At 35.5% G+C, this 22,604-nt stretch overlaps 2 protein-coding genes across 2 annotated transcripts in view; both read right to left on the minus strand.

The window, feature by feature from the left end:
• The window catches only part of LOC5578895 (alpha-1,3-mannosyl-glycoprotein 4-beta-N-acetylglucosaminyltransferase B), a 40,265-nt gene extending 39,854 nt beyond the window's left edge, over positions 1–411 (minus strand). The window contains exon 1 of the mRNA XM_001664051.2: positions 163–411. The gene's annotated coding sequence lies outside the window, so the exon portion shown is untranslated. The remainder of the gene's footprint in view (positions 1–162) is intronic.
• Positions 1–22,604, minus strand: part of LOC5576279 (dehydrogenase/reductase SDR family protein 7-like) — a 102,348-nt gene that overhangs the window by 8,518 nt on the left and 71,226 nt on the right. The gene's annotated exons all lie outside the window — the stretch shown is intronic.

The following is a 22,604-nucleotide window of genomic DNA, read 5'->3' on the forward strand; positions in this document are numbered from 1 at the left end:
GTTAATCGATTTAATTGAATCTTCCTCATTTAACAGGCTATCACGGTCTTCCCAATTGTTGACTAAGCCGAGGAAAAGTAAATATCACACTTTGTAGCATATTTTCCATAAAATGAAAAGCCTTGACATAAACAATAGGTTCACACCTAGCCAATGCCTCACCTAAGAAAATTTTCCAAACACGTCGCTTCCGATATACGATTGGGTAACTAAGTTTCCTTCACCTTTAATATCACATCTTACTTTCTAAATTTTTACTACTAGCATTTTATCTAGCTCAAACGGCAAAAGGACTACAAATTATCATTATTATGCTGTTTTTTCACTGCTTTGCAAATATTTCACCAAGTGAACTGTTTATGATTTGAGTTACACTTCGCGACTAAGGAACATAATATGCTGCAACAACCCCAACACAGGCACAGTGCACCCCAAACTTGACAGCAGTTGTCAGTATTTTTGTTTTGTATATGTTCGGCTCTGTATACATGTAAGTGCATAGAAAACCATTTACTTCGAAATGAGCGCTGATAAATTCCCTTTGAAGCATTTCGACGTGTGGTGTCTTTGCTTGATTGGCATATAATTTATGGTATGAACCACCAGAGGTCCTCCTCTTACGTATAACAGTTCGAATAGACGACGATGAAGCATGATTTATCTTTGTTGGAATTGCAGTAATAATATGGGAAAATAACATTTTAACATTATGTTAGACAAACGTCGAATATGGAAAAGAAAATGCCAAACTAAAAATCAACAAGTATCTGCTGATCTAATTACTCAATTAGAAATTAAAATCAATTTTTTATAAATATCTTTTATAATTCGATACTAGAGGGACCCGGGGCATTAAGCACACTCTAAGGAATTTGCCAACTTTGACCGGCAAGACATAAATATTATACTATTTTTTATATGTAGTATACTTCTTGAATACCTTAAGTACTGGTTGAACATTATTACATAATTGTAAGAAAATTATTTTGTTTCTAGTGGGGCAACATGGCCAAATCAAGGTTTGTAGGGAATACTCCATGCTCATGGCCTCGCAGAAAAGAATACATACTGACACGCCTAGGGATAGGTCACTATTTATATCACTAATTAACTAAGCCGATTTGATTGCGTTCAATGTACTCTACAGGATAGTATTAATCGACAGCTCATGATTTTCCGTCGGTTTGGGAATCCTAATAATGGTCATTGCAATAAACACTTGATATGTTTGATTCGATTTGTAATTTTAGTTTATATCCTTAGTTTACTTCGTCATCCAGCTAGCCATCAAGTGTCCATTTTGCCCCGTGAGTTATGGTAACGCGTCGAAATTTTGGAATTTCTCCAGATCCAGATGACCTATGGTCAAAATCGTCGCTGATTCTAACAGAAGAAAAGTTTTTGACATTGATAATAAATCTTCGAGCTGTTTAGTAGAATACCTATAAGTAGATGAAAAAACCGAATTTAGTACTATACCATTTAATTCCACTAGAGTTTGTATCCTTTGACAGATACGCGTATTTCGACCTCAACTGTAAGGCCGTCTTCAGTGTCGTGTACTAGACTCGTATAGTACTAAATTCGGTTTTTTCATCTACTTAAAGTTTTTGACGTTAACTACGTCTTACAGCAATATACTGGGTGTCAATTGAAAATCTAAAATGTTGCGACCGTCACGAAATTATGTAAGATTTTGAATACTAATAATTCAGCCATTTATCGGTAGATTTTCAATATTTTCCCACCAATCGCTCGGAAATTTATACAAAATTTTACTCAAATGAAGAAAACTTTTGATTTTTGACGATAGACTGTTGAAAATTGGGAAAACGACCCCAGTCTTACGCAACCAAACACGTTAAAATTGTCTTCCACGATTCGTTTGGGTTGGCAAGTGCACTACAAAGGAGACCGATTTCTGTTCTTCGCTCATTCTTCTTTTGACGTTAACTACGTCTTACGGCAATATTACTGGGTGTCAATTGAAAATCTAAAATGTAGTGACCGTCACTATATTACGTTAGAGTTTGAACTAAAGGAAGGCTGCAATTATTACAATCGACTAAAATTCAAATGCAGAAAATCACTTAGCGTAGTTAACGTCATGCGATCGTGTCTTGTACACCCCCTCTGATTTTTTTGGGTAGCAAATAGTACAAACATATAAAAAAAGCAAACAATTATTGCGATTTGAATATTTTTGATGGTGGTGAGAAAATGATGCTGCTAGTAGAGGAGTTAAATATGTTTTCAGAAAACTTCCCAGATTATTCTTGGAATGACTGCAGGTATTACGTAAATCAGTGTTGCTCAGGCTAATTTTTCAATCGCCTGTATTTTCGACCAAAGATTGTTATCCGAATAGATCAGTGTGCTAATCATGCTAACTTTAGGGATAGTACAGCCTCCTGACGAAAAATTGTATCAAAACCACAGTTTGTCACATCCAAGAGATCCAGATGCCACCACACACGTAAAACGATCCTTTGGCGATTACTGCAGATATCAAGTGACGGAGTCTTGAACTGAAATGTCCATTACGAAAAGATCATGGACCGACCGGGAATCGAACAGACACCTTCAGCATGGCTTATCTTTGTAGCCATGGACTTTACCACTAGGCTGAATATGAAAACAGTATAAAACCGTTTAGATTGAATAATATATAGTGTACACAGCATTTTTTTTCAATCTAAGAAGGCTTGGAGATAATATAGAATACTACATTCAGATCAGAGTTTATATTTTGTAATAAAAATCCTCTTGATATGACAAGGTATGCATCTACAGTAGACTCTCCATAACTCAATATTCAAGGGATCATCAACTCATACAATTATCGAGTTATAGATCATACCGTTTTTTTTGAATTTCTTTATTAGTATCATTCCAAATATTACATTCATTTCTTATATCTAGGTGTTCTGTGCTAATTGCTGGATACTTGTCAACACAATCAGATTTACTGATTTTCAGTAACTTGTATGACAAATGATTGATAACCAGCAATCGATTTGAAATTTTAAAACGAGAAAATTTTCTCCCACTGGTCCTATTTACCATTTTGGAGGTTTATGGAAAATGTAACAACTAATATTTTTTATCCCTCGGAATATCTGAGTAAGTACTGTATTATGTAAAATATATAATATTGATAAACAACTTAAGTGTTTATTTCTAGGATGCTAACACAACCGGAACGGCGAATGGTGCTTTGCCTCTTCCTTTCCCCACGAAGAGCAAAACATATTTTTTAATTATGAAAATAAATGCTTATGGCATGAAACGGAGTAGCATTTTTATAATTTTCTTGATGACTATTACCTAAACTTTTCATCAACCAGGACCTGGTGACCCAAAACTGCTGGAAAGGAGCAAAAACCCCATTATAGTAACAAATATCCAAGTGCTGATTATTCAGCAAGTGAAAATGTACATTGCTGGATGATCAGTAAAACAGCTGTCATGTTTATGCGAATTTGCTTTGCTGAATGATCCAGCAAATTTAGTTTTGCTGGATCGATTGCTGAATTTACAGCAAAAAAAAATCAGCAAAAAATTGCTGGTTTACAGCAATAAAATTTTGGTGTGAAAGTTGTCCTCACTGACAGTTGCAAACTGAAATAAAAAAGTTTTGAAAATAATTCCACGTAGGCCTAGAAATAACTAAATTGAAACACTATCGATCACGTTGGGCAAAGTGAAAAGTTTATCATTAGAGATTGAATTTGTGTTTTCTTTTAGGTAGCTATTAAACAAGGTTCGCAATTATCATAGAAAAACATAACGTGCTGATAATTCAAGAAACACTAAACACGAAGCGTGTAAAGCTATTAGAATTCAAGGAACTTCTCTAAAAGAGGTTGCCAAACATTACGATATAAATGTGTCTATTTCAAAACATAAAATTGTGGTATAGGTCTATCTACACAAAAATGAATCCACATACTTTATTGAAGGATATCGTTCTAAGAAATGATTTCTCCCGAAGAGTTATCTGACGTCATATCCGAATTTCTTAAAAACAAATGACGAGCGGTGGAAATTTTACAGAGCGCAAATACAATTGCTGTTGCATGATGTAAGAACTAGCATTAAAAATGTTGTATTTATAATGTTGTCGAATGATTTCAACAAACATAACTGTACAGAAGAAAACTGAATTGACAAGAATAAAATTTGTTCATTACGACGCCTTAACAAATGTTGAAGTTAACAAAAATCGTGAACAGTGCCGTAGCGTGCGGTTGGCCAAGCTGGCACCTGCCAAGGGCGCCAGCCTTCAGGGGGCTCCAAAATGCGTGACGCCCTAGAAAGATTACTTTCGAAAGATACATATCTAATAAGGATACCAGTTTCAAGGTTGATACATTACTGAAAGCATATCAGAGGATTACCGAATTCATAATTTAAAGGTTCCTTAGAGAAGTTCTTATTTTTTTTTCAATATAATTTTATTTTATATTTGTCATATAATCGTGTCCCATGCTAACGATTTTGTTGAGCAGCTAGATTTTAATCACTGTATTATTTTTCAACTTTAATGGCCGTTATAACATAAATTTAAACTGTGGTTTGATTCAAACATCAAAATAACGTAATACGCTTCCTCTCCTACGACTTTAAACCAGTGGTGGAAAAGTTTGCATCACGAAGCAGTTCACGAGTGTATACCAACGCCTAACAAATATCACTTACTCGCGAACTGGCTAGGTGTGAGTAAGTCCGCACCCGTCTGCTCGGGAGAACATGTCAAAAGAAGTAGCAACAAGCTCGCGAACGTTTACTCGCGAGTAACCTAGCAAGGTGTGATTTATTATGGTTTTGACAGACAAAATAATTATATAACCATCAAATCGACAGTTAACTACTAGTTTGTAGTCAAAACCCCTTCGAAAACCATAAATCTCGGAGGGGAAGCAGCTTTTTCCCAAAAGCACAATTTGACTCTGAACTGCTCCGAACACGTTCGCGAATCACTTTTAGCTCCGGTTACTCGGGAGCAAGACAAATGCGAGTAAACCAGCGCACTGACGCTCGGGAGCGTTTGGTTTTGTTTTTGTTCCAGTTCAGTAGAAATGTTCGCCACTTTCCATCACTGCTTTCAACTGTTAAGATGGCAAAACTTGGAGTAAAATTTTTACTTTTCAGCCAAGTTCGTCAAACACAACTTTACTGAACCATAGCCTGGATTCTAACAGAATTCCTAGAAATATATTCAAAGAACCTTGAAGGCGAATCTGATGAAATCCTGGAATAGAATTCTAGGAAAAAAGTATCACCGTAAATAGAGTACTGTTGCTATACAATCTTGAGTCTAGTTGTTAACCTTGTTACATAGGATGCCCTGTAGGATTCCACAGAATTATATATAGGGTTCTCATACAATCGGGAACAAACGTGTATTTTCGGCATTGCTTTGTGGTCGCGGACTCTAATCTTTCGGCTAAAGAAGGCCCCATGAATTTTGAGCCCACTCAGGGTTAATAACGACACAGGATAAGAAGAACAAAGCTTCCTAAAAAAACATACTCTTGTCACCCTTGTTATCACAACAATTGTTTTTAACAAAATTCTCGAACAGATTATCTAATGAAATTTTGAAATAGTTGGTTAGTTTAACCATTAGTTCAATATATTTCAAATATAAACCTTTTGGAATGTTTGTGGTACGTTTAACGTAACTTTATTTAATTAAAAAAATAAAGATATGTTTTGGGTTTGACTATGATTAGAGGGCGCTCAAACGGAGGTTCGCCAAGAGCGCCATAAAGCAACGCTACGGCTCTGATCGTGAATATAACTATTAGTTTAATTTATTGTTTGAAACGGCAAACTTTTCACTTGCCCCACATGTGGAGACATTTTTCAAAAACTTTTTCTATATTTTTTCTTCAGTTTTACATAAAAAATAATTTCAGCATACTGCTTATATTTGGTGAGAGCTAAGAAATAAATACGACCTCATTTATTTCAATTTATAGGCTTTAGAAATTGAAGAATCTCAACTATACGATTTCCATTACCCACTTGCCCCACGGTACCTTATTAGAAATTTTCTGGAAAATTCGACAATCTATAATTTTTATTTTCAAAAAAGACTTGTTCTTCGAGAGCATCATCAATCAAAAGCCTGCTGCAAAATATCAAGTTATTTTTAAAGCAAAAATTTAGCAGATATCATAAAACCATTTTAGGGTAGAAGTACCAATTATGGCTATAGTACCAATTATGGCAATAGTGGGAACAAAAAGAGGTTTTTCTTATTGTTTCACTAGACTATAATGACTTATATTCACAGGAATGATTAAACTATTTGTTTTTGATGATAACTAAACCCTGAAAAGAACATTCGTGCAATAAGCTTCGAAAAATGAACATTTGAAAATTTTGCCTCACATATATGTCACCTTCTTAACAGTTGGCTAAGGAACCTCCGTTACGAAATGTATGTTTTCATCCGGATAAACTGTTTCAACCGATGAATGTATGTTACCTAGTGAGAACAAATGAATAAATTTAGCTGGTATGCAATCAATTCTACTGTTTTAAGTTGGAAATCGTGTTATTTCCACTATGTCGATAACTGGTACAAAGAGTGTATGAGAGCCCAATTATGGCAATACTCTGGAGGCGGTTTGTTTACATTTTTTGATCAGTAAAATAAAAGAAGTAAAGCTATTTTACTGGTGACTTCTACGACGGGACGGTTCGGTAAGGCATTATCTTCATGTTTTGTACTCAATTACTAAGATTTTTTAATCATACGTTCGGAAACGTTCGCGAGCGGAAGATGCTAATTTCATGATAGAGAGGGGTTTTCAGCGACACTCGATTTTTGAATTTTCCCTCTTTTTTCGTTGAAAATTGGCACTGGAAAGGTAATGTGAGATCATTAATGCTGTTTTGTATCATAATTTGCATTTACACTACATTTTGACTTCTATTTCGAAAATTAATTTACTCCCATGAACCCATTGCAAAAAATTGATTTAACATATATTTAACCCAAAATTTTTGGAAAATTTTATGAGCGATATCTTTATTACATATAAGCGTTGCATTATCATTCGCTCTTCATGGCGTTTGAATTCATTTCGTGCAAATATTCGATAGTCCATAATTGGTACACTTTTATGTCGAATGCTAGGAACGCTATTGCCATAATTGGTACAAAGACAACGCTTTTTAAAATCCATTTTTAGAAGCTTAAAGTCAATTTAGTACTAAAACTGTTTAAATCAACAGATTCGCAAGGCTTTAAACTAGTAATTGACACCAACAAGTCATGCTTGCATTTTAGAAACGCGGTTAAAACTTGATTTTTATTACTACTGTTGACATATTGCATCCATAATTGGTACACCTACCCTATTCACCCTTTTTTTTTTGAAGAAAATTATTTAAAATTGAAAGGTAACTGGTATAAGCAAAATTTTTAGGTTCAAAGTGCGTCCTGACGGAAGTACAAATATAGTATTAATATGAAAAACACCCTATGCATTCATAGAATTGCTTATTTAGTCTCCACCTCACGTTTAAAGTGAAATAAAAGAACCAATGTTTTATTTTTCAGAAGACCTCTCAAAGCAGAATGATAGAGTAGTGTGTGATCCTTTGACCGTGACGCTTGCTCCTGCGAGGGCGGGTGAAGCGGTCAAGCAGGATTAATCGTGTTTCGCGCGCAGTGCAGTGGGGGGGGGGGGGAGAAAAGTGGCGTGATTCGCGGGCATATTCAGTAGTGTGTGATCCTTTGACCGTGACGCTTGCTCCTGCGGGGGCGGGTGAAGCGATCATGTTATGCGCGTAGTGCAGTGAAAAAGTGTATAGTATTTGGCGGTAAGCTCAGTGTGGCGACGGAAAAAAAGAGCATTACATCCAGGTAAAATCGTTCTTTATTATTATTTACTCACCTATTACCATTTGAAACTAAATACGTGCCAGGGTCGAAAATTTAATTTGGGAAGTGTAAAAACATTTCATATATCCATTTGATATCTGGGTGTTTTTATGCGGGGCTTACTGTAAATGAAAATGACCTCAGAATGTGTGTGTATTTACTGCCATTCTTGAAATGGGTCGTTGGAATTTCAGTAGAGCTATCACCTTTCATCTCCCGGGCTAAAATTGTCTGCAGATATAAAGATATCGAAGGGTATCAATAAATACATGCATACAATTTTCTTCCATAAAAGCACTGCCGGTCAGTGGGAGATGGATTGTATATACACACACACACACACCTCTCAAAGCAGAATGATAATCATCAAAATTGGCATCACTACTGCAATGAAATTGAATTTATTTTCAACGTATTATTTTCATAATATGTTATTCTCAGATTTCAGATCAAAATAAATTCCTACAATTTGTTGTAGATCGATAAATATGCGTAAATGATTTTAAAAGTATGAGATTTTTCAATAAAACGACCATAAAGAGTAAAATGTATATCTAAGAATGCAATTTAAACTCACGATTTAACTCTCTTGTTATTAGTAATCTAAACCAATCTTTAACACGCTTTCTACTTTATTTTTTAGCTGGAAGTAGAAGGATAGTGTATCAGCAAGTTTGGCCATAAAGAATAAATCCCTAGAGTGATCTAGTGTTAGAGAATGGTATAATATTATTGATTTTTTTTAAGCTCTACCTATATTAGAACAGTAAAGGATCCCAACACATAATTTGTTAATTAAAATAAGGATTTTTGTTATGCAAAAAAAAGGGCTTAACTTTGATGAACAGTTTTTCTTAGGAGATTTTGGAAAAACAATTTAGTTCTTCAACCAAAAGCATTTTGTAAGATTTTATATTTTTATAGCATTGCAGAATAACAGTGGAACGATGCACAGAAAAACGATTTCAATTTTATCAATAAATAAAAAATGTATAGCATGAACAATAAATAATAACAGCACCATGAACAAAAAATAATAATAGCACCATCCACTTTATAAAATGAACAGTCCTTAGGACTCGCTGCGACTTTCGATTGAACAAATCTAATCCTTATTAGTGTACACAAAAACATCCATGGCTGATTGAGACCACATTTAATTATATTTTCCTACACATCGCTTGGTATTTTGCATTTTTTTTTTTCTAATCGAAATAAAAGCATATATCAACATAGCCATATTGTCTCCCTTGGTAATCACGATGTTGTATTTAAACTTCCTGTTGCAACCATCTGAAATGACATCACTTGATGAATTGTAATGAATGAACTCATAAAACAAGTAGTCTCCAGGATATATACTTATGCCTACTATTGTAACCTAGTTTTGGAAGGCTGCTTTTTATTCCATCACCACATAACATGCAACGGGATGTCTTAAGCGCTTTTATTTGCTTTGGTGGCTAATTAGAGCGATACTTTGACATGACATTCTCAATGTAGTGAAGCTTCATTAGTAAGTAAGGCATGTTATGACTGTAAGAGGTGAAAACAATCATACAGAGTGGAAGAATATTGAAAAGTGCGGCTAATAATCGTCTTCCAAAATAAAAAGACGTTTGAAGTGGCAGTGGATACCAACAGTATCGTCGCGTTCTTTGGCTGTTGAAGACGTTTTGAAGCAAGGTGAAAATTGTATCAGATTGTATAAGTAAATGACTCTCCGTATCTAATGGATGTACATCAAACACCAATACAAATGGTTGATATAGGTAGGAACAAAACCTTTTTATTAAGTGATACAAATAAATTATTCCCGATTATTATACAGTTAATTCTCCCTTACTCGATATTCCGTATCTCGATATCGAGTTAGAGAACCATAGTAAAAGTTGGTTTTCATGGCTAACTCGATGGTCCCTTGGAACGCAATTACCGTTAAGTCACCAGTCACCGTGCGGCCTCCATTCACCGTGCACTTATACAAATTCCTACAGAATATTCATACAATTTTCACAAATTATTCTTTTGCCAGCAAAATAAGATAAATCTGATGAAATGAAGTAGTTCTTGTCACAAAGCATTTTGAAAAACCTAGTTTATGTAGTCAAAATTATGTGAATTCTGTTTGATAATGAGATTTTTCAACATTCTTACTAGAAACGCATAAAGTTCACATTTTTCATTTTAACGTTGGAGATTGAAATTTTTCAAAATTTCAACAAGTTTTCACTGTGGATACTATTAATAAGATGTATTTCATCGAATGAGTAACAAGATTTTATGCACAATAGAATTTTTTATTGTGTCTCAGTCGAAACCCAAATGCACGGTGAATGGACCCTTTTCAATATATATGGTTCCTATTACCGTGCATTGGTGTGAAAGGCATGAAATTATTCGGTAATATTAGATTTATTGTTATGTCGTGATTAAACTACTTCATATTTAATTTTTGGGTGAATATGGAATGGTTTGGACAATACAGTCAAGCCTCCTATAACGATTTTAATGAAAAAATAGTTATTGCGCCATTTTTAAAACAAACCATGAATTTTATTGTAAATGAAGATTTGAATACTCTTAAAAATGAGTCCGCACACTATTCGCAACATTATTGCTCCACCAACAACGTTTCTTTATGATACAAAATTAAATCATGACGAAAACTATACGCACGGTGAATGGTGCACTAGTGTGCACGGTAAATGGGGACATAGAACGGTACGAGGCGACGTTAACATGACATTTTGAAACATTATTTTTGAGTAATTTTTTGTTATGCATCACTTGTTTGGATTTTTCCCTGATATATGATATAATTGCACTCAATGTAGTGGTATTCTAGTACGCTTCAAATTATTTGGAAAAGTTTTATAATTTTTTGAAGAGTAAATTTTTCTTAAATGCACGGTGAATGGTAGCTTGACGGTACACTGCTCTTGTGTTCTGTAAATCGATATCTTCCTAACTCGATGGTCCCTTCAATATCGAGTAAGGGAGAGGTGACTGTAGTTTTGAACCAGTCAACGTAAAATGATTGCTTACCCAAAATATAACGTTTCGCTAGTCTGATTTAAGATGCGTTGTGTTACAGTTAAGGTACAGTGGGGTGAGTGTATCAGCGATGTAAGTGGATAATGTGGCCAAGTTAAGGATAAATACTTGAATATTTTGAATGTTCCGAAATCCGTTGTATCTCTGAATAAAATCGGAGATTATTATTTTTTTCATGGTAAACATACTGTTCTGTTCAATGAAAAACAAAAATATAAATAAAAACAGATATATTAGATGGTACATTTTTTAGTATCATTCCAAACATTAAATTAATTTCTTATATCTAGGTATTCTGTATTATTGGACAACACTATCATCCTAATTTGGTAAAACAAATTTAAGATGGTACACTTTTCCGTACTTTTCAATGGGGTAATGGGATGGAATAAGTGGGTCAAGTATTATTCCCAGACAACCAAAAATCGCAAGAAATTTCATGTTATAAATCGTTTATTCATACTAATTACATCAAACCCGCAAAACACCGTGGATAAACTCGTCGAATTGATAAGTTTCCTCGCATAAAACACTTTTTTCTGAGTTCATTTGTACATTTTATTTCGTCCCGTACACTCGTACAAAGTAAGTCGAATCAATCCGAAGCAGCTGTCAAATCAACATTTGTCATCATAAGTTAAATAGCATAAGATCACAAGTTAGTTCGGTAGAATATTTATACACTCGCAATGTATGTTATTATTCATCACATAATATATGCACGCATATCGCCTCCCCTTTTGAACGTAGAAGGCCTTTTCGCGACATCTTATAAGCTAAATTTTGCACATACAAAGCCTCCAGGTGATTTCGTTATACGTACATTTTGGTTGTCTGGGAATTCTTTAAGTAGTTTTTCAAATATGACATCTTGCAATCTAATGAAATTTGTCTACAGATTTTTTGCAGAGATTCTAAAGGAATGCCTTAAATAAACCATGGAAATTTCTTAAAACATTTCTATAGAATTCTGAATTATACTGCCCACACTATTATGGGTCACCTTGTCACGATTATAAGTCACTCTGTTCCACACGCATTTCAAATGAAAATGAGCCATAATAGTGGGTGACCCATGATAGTGTGACCACTGTATCACTTATAGAGCTCTAAGGAATTTCTCAAGAAATTGCTTCACAAGAGAAGATTTCTCTATAAGTATTTCTAGAGGAATTTTTGAAAGACATCTTTGTAAAACTGTGATACAGTCTACTCTCCACATCTCGATATCGAAGGAACCATCGATATAGGGAGAGATCGAAACAAAGATCATATGTGTAAATGAACACGAGATTCAAAATCACTACGTTACCAGGAAAATAATAAGCAAACAGACGTCATTTCGTATTTAAAATTAGTTTTGGATCACTGAAACCTAGTCTAGTGACCTTTGATATCGGCATATGGACAGAAAATTTGGAATGAAATTCACATTAAGATAGGTAGGTATCGAGATATGCAGAGTGAAAATGTTTGCAAAATGAAGGGACCGAAGAAATCATCGACAGAGATGTGGGGAGTTGGCTGTAGTTATTCCGAACAATGTCATGATCAGCTGAACTCTCTTTATTAATTTCCTAAAATTAATTCAATTGAGGGTGTTACATGTTTTCGACTAAAAACTGTTGAATAGCATATTTTACGAGTTTTAAATTTTGCAGTATTGCTACAGTATGCAGTATCTTTCGTAATACTAAAGTGAAACAATTTGTGGGCTTCGTGGTCGTGTGGTTAGTGTGTTACCAAGCATTTAGCCGCATCGCGTCGAGGTCCACACCCCTTAGCAGACCCCTTTGATTCCTGCCTTAGTCCGGAAAACTTTTCGTCAGAAATGTATTCCAACTGTGCTACTGGGCGTTGCATGCTAGTGTCTGTTGTCTAGTGTGGTGCTTCCTTCAAAGGTCAAATCGTGCACTGGAAGCATTACCGTGTTGGTGTTTAAAAACAAAATCTATATGATACTTGAATCAGAAACTTTCCTATGGAACCTGCGTTTTAAATTCTCAAGAGTGAGTTATGGAAGATTAAAAAAATATTTAAGACATCCATTAAGGTGCCAGACAATATTTACTCACCTTTACGGTTCCTCGGAAACCCGGATATCGGTTCCAAAGTGGCCACATAGGTCCCAGACAATGCAACTTATTCATGAAATATACTATCTTTAAAAATTTTAATATTTGGTGTATCGTATGACAGTATAAACTCATCTTTCGATCCCGCAAACGATTCTCCAGAAACCCAGAAAACGGTTCCAAAATGACCATATGAGTTCTACACTATTCAATCCAGCCACGGTATGTGAAATTTGAAAAATCATGAAGTTTGATGTGTCGCGTTATAGTATTTAGTCACCTTTGAAGATTGTCCACGAACCGGATTCTCGGAATCAAGGAAATCGGTTCCAAAGTGGCCAAATAGGTCCCAGGCGTTGCAGCTCACCCATAGAATGTAATGACTTTCAATATCACGAAGTTTGATGTGTCGCATGACAATGTTTACTGAATTTAATAATTGACCCCGGAACCGGTTCCTCGGAAACCTGAATACCGGTTCCAAAGTGGCCAAATGGGTTCTGAACTGTGCAGCTCAGTCATGGAATGCAATCATTTGAAAAATCACGAAGTTTGATGTGTCGCATGACAGTGTTCATTGATTTTTAATAATTGACCCCGGATCCGGTTCCTCGGAAACCCGGATACCGGTTCCAAAGTGCCCAAATGGGTTTTGAACTATGCAGCTCTGTCATAGAATGCAATTATCTAAAAAATCATGAAGTTTGATGTGTCGCATGACAGTGTTCATTGATGTTTAATAATTGACCCCGGAACCGGTTCCTCGGAAACCCGGATACCGGTTCCAAAGTGGCCAAATGGGTTCTGAGCTGTGCAGCTCAGTCATAGAATGCAATTATTTAAAAAATCATGAAGTTTGATGTGTCGCATGACAGTGTTCATTGATTTTTAATAATTGACCCTGGAACCGGTTCCTCGGAAACCCGGATACCGGTTCCAAAGTGGCCAAATGGGTTTTGAACTATGCAGTTCTGTCATGGAATGCAATCATTTGAAAAATCACGAAGTTTGACGTGTCGCATGACAGTGTTCATTGATTTTTAATAATTGACCCCGGATCCGGTTCCTCGGAAACCCGGATACCGGTTCCAAAGTGGCCAAATGGGTTTTGAACTATGCAGCTCTGTCATAGAATGCAATTATCTAAAAAATCATGAAGTTTGATGTGTCGCATGACAGTGTTCATTGATGTTTAATAATTGACCCCGGAACCGGTTCCTCGGAAACCCGGATACCGGTTCCAAAGTGGCCAAATGGGTTCTGAGCTGTGCAGCTCAGTCATAGAATGCAATTATTTAAAAAATCATGAAGTTTGATGTGTCGCATGACAGTGTTCATCGATGTTTAATAATTGACCCCGGAACCGATTCCTCGGAAACCTGGATACCGGTTCCAAAGTGGCCAAATGAGTTTTGAACTATGCAGCTCTGTCATAGAATGCAATTATCTAAAAAATCATGAAGTTTGATGTGTCGCATGATAGTATTTACTCGCTTCCTAAAATGGCCCCGGAACCGGTTCCCCGGAACATCCGGAAATTGTGATCGGCGGCATGCAGTGACCATGATGGCCTTGTAGACATCCGTCCTCAACCTTATAGAGCTAATCATTGTAAAAAATCAGCTGATTTCATATTGCAAATTCACTTTTTCGAAAGAGGCCATTTTGAAACACCCATTTTGATTCCGGAATAACTCCGGAACCAGGTGACCAATCCTAAAATTCTGTCCAAGCCCTCAAACTAGAAGGATATGCGCTTCTTGTGTCAAAATTTGGTTTAAAAATATCAAAAAACAAAAAAGTTACAGCCCAAAACGTGTTTTTTCCAACACTCGTTTAGGGGGGTTGGTAATGGAAGGGTTAATGATCATTGAACAAGCATATGAGGGTGTACATCATAGGCCTCTGCAGTGTTTTGATTTTGTATGGGATTTTGACTTTTACTGGCCTTGTTGTTTACAAATTTCACGAAAGAGTGAAAGGGACAGGTACATTTTTGTGCAGAACCCCATATAAATACCGTAATCTGGGGTAACATTGATCATTTTTTTGAATATTTCTTAAATATTTCGTTTGAAAAAGCAAATGTTGCTAATTTTATATTTTTAAAACAAGTACTGTCACTCATAGCTCGTGACTATATACTGCATTTTGTTTTATGAAAGATTTAAGCATGTTTAAAAAAATGTTTTAAGTGATATTTTGATTTAGCTGATATGGGGTAACATTGATCGCCTATGTAAACAACGTTCGGTAATATTGAAAATATCGTTACTTACTTAAATCATGGCTCCCGAAGCCGAATATGAAGGTTAAACGCTTACAAGTTATTTACTTTTTGAGTTATTTTAAAATTAAAAACACTTCGAACCACGGAATACGCCTAAAGGTAGGCAATTACCTAAGGGAATCCTTTATTCTTTACAGTAATTCGTTAATGTTGCCTAATTGAGCATACTTATGAAAGTTTTGACAACGGAATCGTTTTCGGCGATGCAATTTTTAGTAAGAACCGCATTTTCCTTGCTCATATCGTTTGCAGAACTTATGTGAGGCATGAATTTTCGGTATTGTTATCCTCACCCATTGAATTCATTGCTTCGAAAAGTTGACAAATTTACGCATAATGTAAAAGCAATTTTTGCAAAAACCCTCACTTACATTAGCTTATGAATATAAGAAAGAGAAGCACCATTCGTAATTTGGAAATGTTCCATCAATAAATGATGATACGAACTTTTTACGAGATGAGTCATTCCGATCAATCTTACCCCGCTGATCAATGATACCCCGGATTACGGTACTACTTTTTTTATATTTCACAAATCTGCTTCATTATATAATAGTTATTATAGGTTCAAGAAGACGCTTGATTAGGAATTGATTCTTTGCTCCATTAGATAAAGCAATGAGCAATGCAATCCAGTAACATTTTTGAATGACAAGAATACGACTACGGGAAATTGTTGGACACTGACATGTAAGTGGTCTTACATGAGCTAGGCGGTTTATCAGGAGCCGATGGCGAAGTCAGTGAAAAATGTGATAATATTGTGATTTGCGATTTCCAAAGATGTTTTTTGTCGAACAGTGTAATTATAATTCATATTGATGGATTTGTTTATTAGTTTGAACATTATTATTTATTCTAATGGCATAACTTGAAATAACCGCCTACTTATGAAAAAAGAGCAATTATTCAATGAAAATATACAATAATAGCTCTACAAGAATAACAGGAAAATGGACCGGCCGAAAAGTTTCTCACATAGTTGATACTGAGGTTTGAAATGTCTTGAGGTAATTATAGAACGAAGTCACATCTCGATTTTTTAAGAGCACAAGTCTTAAGAACCAAACAGCGCTCCGCGTTGAAAATTTGATCGATTGGCCACCACCAGCAAGCAAGCAATTTGATCGATTTTCGATGGTATTGGTTGCCCAATTCTCCAGTCTAGTGCACTTTAAAATTCAAAGTTTGGCTTTGTTTTATAACCACCTTAAAGTAAGTCTAAGTTTGGAAATCTTTCGAAGGAATATGAGATCTAGAAAATTGATTTCACGATATATAAATAGACTAAACTAAACTTGCAATCGGATTGTGTGAAAAAAAAAATCCTATCCGTAAAAATTCTCGATTTGATGAAAAATCTAGCCCAATCCTTACCTTCGCTCACTAACTAAAAATATGGTGCGAATAATTCCTTCAATAATTCATTAATACCTTGATTGATTTCTGATGAAATTACTTAGGATTTTTTTAACAAATCCCTGAAGCAGTTCTTGAAGAAATTGTTAGTGTAATTTCTGGATGGATCAAGGAAAGGTTAGTCAATTAAATAGTTAATGAGTCGAAGTTTTTTTTTTGATGAGTTCATAATTGGAGAATTTTTTCGTGATTTTTTACGGGATTCAGAGAAACCCTTGAACAAATGCGTGTTTTTAGAAGTATTTTAGGAGTCTTGAAAAACAGCAATCGGTATTCCTAGAGAATTTTTGGTATATTTCTGGAGGAAGCAAGAGAAATATCTGTAGAAATTTATACATAAATTACTGAAAATAAAGCGATATTTATATTTATAAGAATCTATAGTGGAATATGAATGAATCATGGAAAAGGTTTCTGAAAAAATGAACAGATACGTTTCTAAAAAGAGCAATCTTCAGATAAATTCCTGGAAAGATTTCCTTGTAAAAATTCCAGAATATAAAGATTTCCATAGGAAAATTCTTGAGTAACAATTAAAGAAATCTAGGATGATTGGGAGCCGGATCCTATTTTTGGCACTTTTGATTCACTTTGGCAGTGGGGTTTTTTGAAAGCTACGGGGCTCATATTTCGTCACAATATGCGTCGTGTTAAAGTTCTTCTTATTGCTAAATTTCAGACATTTCAGCTAAGAAAAACCCCCCATGCCAAAGTGAATCATGGAAGTGCCCAAGTAGTTCGGTGAAATCTATTAAAGAATTCCTGGTGAAAATGGTGGATGAAAAACTGAAACTATTATTCACCAGTATAGTGGCTTGGCGAGTACACCATTCAACTGGAAGAATTAATGAGGAAAAAACATGAACAACATGTTCAGGGTGTACTTTAAGTAAACGCTGGGTAAATTGCGATGCGTAACCAATTATGTGGAGAAATAACGCAGACACAGAAAATAAAAAACTTTATGGATGTGCATATAACTTTCCCCAAGAACCAATAAAGGTGTTTCTGAAAAAACATTGAAAAATCAATGGCAAAATACTTGAAGGATTTTTTAGGCGAATACTAGAATTACTGGAAAAAAGTAAGATATTCTCAATTGATAACTGTAAATTGTCAAGGTCATGTTGCAAACATTCCAAGAGGATTTTTTAGAGCAATCTATGGAAATTCTTGGAGTGATTCTTCGGGCAAAACCATCACCAATCGATTTAGTATAGAAATCCTACCTATTTGAAAATAACAAGGAAGGAAACATATAAGGTAGATCTTAAGGATTGCATTTTCTGAAGAATCCTTAGAGGAATGGCTGAAGGTCTACATAGAATCTCCATGGAAGCTCGAGAGAAGTTTTCGGAGATTTGTTTAAAAAACTTGTTTGTAAGTTCCCAGACAACCAGAAATCGCATAATAATTTACGCAATAACTCGTTCATTCATTCAAATTACATCACACCTGCACTACACGATGAATAAAATCGTTTGATTGGTGAATTTCCTCGTACAAAACGCTATTTTTTGAGTTCATTTGAACATTTCGTTTTTTCTTGTATACTCGTACATAGTAAGTCCAAAGAATTCGTAGCAGCTGTCAAATCAACATTTGTTATCACAAATTGAGTCACATGAGATTACAGATTAGTTCGCAATATAATATAAACCATCGCATTGTATGTCATCTTTCATCACGTCCAATTTGCACGTACACTCCCGTGCAAAAGTTTGGGTTCAACCCCTAAAATCATACAAAAGTGTTCTGTCCATTAGTCTCCACACCGCTCATTCGATTCTATGACACTATGACCGATTTAATGAATTGGTTGCTTTTTCCATAGTGATTCCCATATAAACTTTGAAGAGCTTGTGCAGTCTCAATTTTCATCCGATGGAGCTCACATTTTGGGAGGACACTTATAATTTGACCTAGGATTGAATGAGCGGTGTGGAGCAAAAACGATTTTTTGAACCACTCTGCTGTCCATATCTCTGTGATTACACGTCCGATTCAAACTCTCTATGGCGCATTCGAAATTGTATTTTTTTCCAAAAACCGCTTTTAAATTTTGTATATTTAACTTTTACTTAAAGTTAGGACATTTTTGAAAAAACACACTGGAAAAACATGGCTAATTTTCTCAGCATTGGCTCGACCAAAAATTTTAAATCAATGTGTCATTAGAATCGTAATCTTATATTCTTTGAAGAGCGTTCTCGAAATTTTGGCAATAAAATCTGAAAACAAGTCATCGTACAAAAGTTTGGGCTCACCCCTCAGTATGGTGTATCGTGCAAAAGTTTGGATTCACCTGAATTTTCTTAAAACACGAAAATGTTGTGAAATCTCACACCCATCATGTACGCGCCATTATTTTCGTTTGAAAAAGCTATAAACTATTGAAATCGGTTGAAAAATGGTATATTGACAAAAAAATTTGCGTGCGGCTCAGGCGATCCCGAACTTTTGCACGATACGCATCGTTCTGAGGAGTGAACCCAAACTTTTGCACGATGATTTGAGTGACTGTTTCATGGATTATGAATAGTTTTCAGATTTTTCCGCCAACATTTTGTGAGCGCTCTTCAAAGAATATAAGATTACGATTCTAATGATACATTGATTCAAAATTTTGGTCGATCCAATGCTGAGAAAATTAGCCATGTTTTTTCAGTACGTTTTTGAAAAAAAAAAAAATAATTGGTGTGCCAAATTCAAGAAATGTTTTTTGGGATTACATACGAAGTAGGGTAAATGATGGCTTCGGCACCCTGAGGGTATTTTCGGCAACACTAACTTATCCTCCTTGTTTAAATTTATCTATGAAACAAGAGTTAACTTCAATATACTCAACATATTCCTTGAACTATAATCTTCCATGTAAATCACATCTTTCACAAAAATAATATATAACATGGATTTTATCATTGAATCAAATAAATGCTTACGAAATTATCGTCATTTGTGAGCTGCCGAATAAAACAACACAAGAACAGCTTACAAAAACTCACCACTTTAAAAGGTCCAATTCTCAGCTCCTATGCCAATTTTTTCACACAAGCTACGCACCGATCACTTATGCACTATTGAACTTTTGATTTGTATATAAAGCACTCGAAAATACTTAATTTTTATGCTTTAAATCACAAATTGAAATTAAGGCACTTTGATTTCCTCGGCAATCAATTTTTATTGCTGGACTAGGTTGCCATAAAACCATTTTCAATTGCGGTGTATTTATTATTCACGATTTAAATTCACCGAAAAAATAAAACACAACTAATTAGTTTATTGGAATTAGCCAACAAAGCATGCATTGGTTACAATTGAGCCTTTCTTATTAGTAGATTGTAGGGCATAATCTTCAATATACCGAGAAACATATAAAAGATACGTCTTTTAATGGTTGAACTATTTTGGCATCACTCCTGTTGTTCTACAAGAAATCAGAGGATGATGTTTTTGTGTCGAGTCATAAGTGAATTGATTTGCAAAGGGCCTATTCTTATTTTCTCATACACTGAGAATAATAGGAACGCAAATCAATTTTACTGGCAAAGTTGATCCGAGTGGATCGAACAATATTCATAAACCAGAAAAAAAATCATGGAACACTGAAAACAAATATGCAAGTACCGTCGTTATTTTTGAACTAATTTCGCAATTTAACTTGATGTGTTCGGCTAAAAAAAAAATGTATTCTCATTGCAAAAATATATTTCACGGGCAGGCATCAAAATTATTAGATAGACGATGATACTATCATCTATCTGATAGACAACTGATACTACCAGTTCAGCCAGATGATACTATCACTTCTTGTCCATCCTGATAGTATCAATGAGAGAATGGTTCCTATCAGAGAAAGAGGATAGAGTGATAGTATCCCTATCCCAAAAAATTCTTATGAACAACATCTCTCAAATAACAATAATAGAGGTTCTACCTTTATCAATTGATAAAAATAGAATAAAAATTGTTGGACGATGGGTATAGAAAATTAACTAAATTCCATATTTAGCAATCCAATGTGGCGGCTTCAGGAGTGTAAGAATTGTTGGAAACCCATGCAATATGGGTATCTTCGGAACGGGCACGATGAGGATATGACGAAAATCGATATCCGACGCCATTTTGAAATCCAAGATGGCGGCCTCCTGATTAGTAAAATAATTGAAAACCCATGCAATATGGGCATTTTCGGAACGGGCGTGACGAGGGGATGACGAAAATTGATGCTCGACGCCATTTTGAAATCCAAGATGGCGGCATCTGGTCAAGGAAAATTGTTGAACCCCATGCAATATGGGTATTTTCGGAACGGGCACGACGAGGGGATGATGAACATCGATATCCGACGCCATTTTGAAATCCAAGATAGCGGCATTTGGTCAAGAAATTGTTGAAAACCCATGCAATATGGGTATTTTTGGAACGGGCACGACGAGGGGATGATGAACATCGATATTCGACGCCATTTTGAAATCCAAGATGGCGGCATCTGGTCAAGAAATTGTTGAAAACCCATGCAATATGGGTATTTTTGGAACGGGCGCGACGAGGGGATGATGAAAATCGATATCCGACGCTATTTTGGAATCCAAGATGGCGGCCTCCGGATTAGTAAAATCATTGAAAACCCATGCAATATGGGCATTTTCGGAACGGGCGCCTTTCGAATGCGCTAAAGAGAGTTTCAATTAGACGTGTAATCACAGAGATATGGACAGAACATTTTTGCACGGTAGTGTATATCGCCTCCACTGTTGTACGCATAAGGCCTTTCGACGATATCTTATAAGTGAAACTTTGCACATATAAGCATTGCATAGCAAGTTATAAAGCTAATTTTCTGCACCGTTTTGACTCATATTACAAACACTTAAGGACGACAGTGACTTCAAATGCATCTGATAGGCATAAATTAGCTGATATTTGTGAACATTTTAATTTCTTCGCGAAACCTAATTGTTAGCTGTAACAACATTTTGCTTCAAATGTCGAACACTGTGTTCATTGGGTATCATATTCCAAACACTTTGATTTAAACTCCGAACAGCACTCAAATGAATAATTTCACAAATAAATTTATCTGAGTTAATTTTACTTACCTCGAACTACAGAATTATTACAACTCCCAAAGTATACTGTGCATTGCGTTATTATTTATCGCGACGGGGGTTTGTTTTTGGTCAATTTGGACAAATAAATGAATGTAGCTTTCTCATGTGAATGTGTTATACTAAACGCGAAATGTTTCATGCTAATTTTATGAGTATAACACCATGTGATGGTTCAGAAGATCGTGTATCATCGTGGCTAGTAGCTGGAACTAGTAGCTTGTTTTTAATAATCAATGAAAAAAGCTTGAAAATAAGGCCATTTGTGGGCTTCATGGCCGTGCGGTTTGCGGCGTTAGCTGTTTAGGCATATTGGGCCATGGAGCGTGGATTTGATTCCCGCTCAAGTCGGTGCAAACTTTTCGTCAAACAAAAAATTCATCACTGGACCATTGCCTAATGTTCGTGATTGTTCAGTCTGTGCAGCCTTTGGCTAAAACGGTATAAATTGTTTTTTTTAAGGGGCCGAGTGGTTAGAGTCCACGGCTACAAAGCAAAACCATGCTGAGGAGTCTGGGTTCGATTCCAAGTCGGTCCAGGATCTTTTCGTAACGGAAATTTCCTTGACTTTCCTGAGCATAGAGTATCATCATACCAGCCATACGATATACGAATGCGAAAATGGCAACTTTGGTCAAGAAAGCTAAAGCTCTCAGTCAAAAGCCGTGGAAGTGCTTATAAGAACACTAAGCTGAGAAGCAGGCTCTGTCCCAGAGAAGACGGGATGCCAGGAAGAAGAAAAAAAA

Source organism: Aedes aegypti, chromosome 2 (genome assembly GCF_002204515.2).
Source record: "Aedes aegypti strain LVP_AGWG chromosome 2, AaegL5.0 Primary Assembly, whole genome shotgun sequence".
NCBI classification, from domain to species: domain Eukaryota; kingdom Metazoa; phylum Arthropoda; class Insecta; order Diptera; family Culicidae; genus Aedes; species Aedes aegypti.